The sequence below is a fragment of the Pteropus vampyrus genome, unplaced genomic scaffold (genome assembly GCF_000151845.1).
Source record: "Pteropus vampyrus isolate Shadow unplaced genomic scaffold, Pvam_2.0 Scaffold142, whole genome shotgun sequence".
Classification (NCBI taxonomy): Eukaryota; Metazoa; Chordata; class Mammalia; order Chiroptera; family Pteropodidae; genus Pteropus; species Pteropus vampyrus.
In genome coordinates, this window is record NW_011888923.1 from 2,069,995 (window position 1) to 2,072,494 (window position 2,500).

Below are 2,500 nucleotides of genomic sequence, written 5' to 3' on the forward strand. Positions count from 1 at the left end.
AGTCAGGATGTGGGGGTGTGCAGGCTGAGCAGCTGCTGCCCAGCATGTGGCCTCTTCTTACCGGAAGCAGCACCCCCAGCTTGGAGCAGGACGCAGGGGTTCTGCGGACGGGGGCTCCCAGCTGGTGCCTGAAGAGGAACCCCCTCGGCCACGCAGGCAAGGGCGTTGTTGGGAAGGCTTGTGGGTGGGGTCTGCCGAGCAGCACGTGAGTGCTATCAGTGTGGACGTGTGTGGACGCGTTTATGTGTGGACACCCTGTGTGCACGCGTGTCACTGTGTGCACATCTGGTCCAGCAGCCTAGGAGCAGATGAGCTGCCAAGGCCACTCCTGAACCCCACCCACAGCTGAACAAAACCCCTCCGCCAAGCACACCTAGTGGCAGAGCCTGGAAGAATGTTCCCCACTCAGGCTTGTCCCCAAGGCCTGGGGGTGGAGACTGGCCGCCAACAGCTGCAGCCTCCCAGGGCTGCCTTGGCCCAGAGAGGGAACGCAGCTCCAGATGTGCAGAAACCACCGCCAAGAGCTTCGGAATCTGTCTCAGGCCTCAGCTCCAGCTGATGGGGTGATTTCCTGCCTGGGAGCCGGCGGAGGGAACATGCTCACCACTGGAGGCCACAGCCACCCCCACTGCCCCTCAGCCCCCTCAGGGCCTCCCCAGCTCGACCCACACCCTGCGCTAACCTCCCAGAGGTGGGTGGTGCCCTTCGCTGGGAGCAATGAGGCCTCCCCACGCAGACCGGCCAGCCCAGACCGGCCAAACCAAGGTCCAAACAAGCCTGCCACACAGGCCCCCCCAAGTGCCTAAGCCCTGGGACTTCCTGACGGAGTTGGGTCCACTGGGCACCTACATCCTTTATAAGAAGGTGGGCCTTGGCCTCAGGCTCCCTAGTTCAGTCTTGGCTTTGCCACTCGTCTGAGTGGCTTTGGGCGAGTTAGGTACCTAAAACCCACCTCCCAGGGCAGCTGGGAGGAGCCAAGCTAGCAAAGCACTTAGCCCAAGGCCCCAACGCGGCCACTGGAGACATTTCCCACCAGCCCACTGAGGCCAGGTGGGGGCGCTATTACAGGCTGCAGTGGGCGAGCAGGGCTGCTGGAAGGGCTGCTAAGGGCACAGGCCTGGGGCAGGCTGCCCTCTGCCAGCTGGACAGCAGCATGGCCCAAGGCCGGGGATGGTTGAACCGCCAGTGCTTGTCTTCGAAATGCCACACTTGATTACCAGCCTCCCTGTGTCAACCTCCTACTGCTGGTGGCCTATTTATAAATAGGGCCACTTGGGCAGGGAGCCGGCCTGGCCATAGAGGGCTCGCTAGGAGCCCTGGCTGCCCAGGGACACACACAGAGCGCATGGCTCCCCATCCACTAGCCCCCTTCACTGCGAAGGCTTTCTATACAGACACCTTCTGTCTCACAGGAGTGACCCTAAGGCCCACTCTGGATCCCTTAAAAGCTGCTCTTAACTCCCCAGCCGCTCCTGGAGTGTGGGGACGGTGTGGACAGGAGCAGGAGCCAGGCTGGGGGGAGCGGGGTGGCGCAGGCAGCACTGGCTGTATTTGGTTGGGTCTGGTGCCCGCCTCCCTTCCCCCAGACACAGGGCTGCCCACTCACTGGTACTTCCATCTGCCTGGGCAGGACGGCGCCGTGCTGGGCAGTCCAGAGTGACCCCGGAGGCCTTGTGTCCAGGACGTGCCTGGCCACAGGCTTCCTAGAAGAGGCAGGCAGGATCCTCTACCTGGATAGAAGGTGGACATGCCTGTGGCCACTCGTGACTGAGGGGTCTCCAGAGGCCCCTATCAAGGGGACTAATGGGTTTCCCTCACATGTCCCCTAGCCTATGAATGACAACCTGTATCCCCCCAAGAGTGCTATTAGGGGCAGCTCCTGAAGAGTGAGGGACGGGAGAGGGCCTGGGGTGCCAGATTGGGCTCCCCCAGCTGCATGGTTGTGGTCCCAACTTCAGAAAAAACATTTGCGAGCGGTGGGGGAAAAAGGACAATCGCGGGACAGCCCCGCGGTCCGTGCACGGGCGGACCGCCGAGACCCAAGGATAAGTTCGCATCCTTAGCTGTCTCGGCCTCGCCTCTCCCTGCCCCGGCCCCTGGCCCCGAAAGACTCCCCAGTTCCTAGAGGCTGCTGGTCCTCAGCACCCCCGCGCCAGCTGCTTTCGGTGCCACGCCCTTATTGTTCACCTTAGATGCGGCTTCCTTCGGGGCGGGCTTTCTGAGCCCCCCACCCCTGGCCCTAGGTCCCCACTGTCCATTTCTACCCCAGACTGTCTTGGCTCCGGGCCTGGGTCGTCCCCAGGAGGTTCAGAGGCGGTGTCGGGAGTGTGGACCGACCCCAGACGGCTGCGAGGGGCGGCGGCGTGGTCCAGGCATCCCAGGAGGCGCTGCCCTCCGTGGGAGGGCAGGTGCGGGAGGGACAGCAGCCCGACGAGACGAAAGGACGGCCACCGGCCGCGCCTCCGAGGGTCGGGGGCGGAGCGGTTCTGGGGGCGGCGCG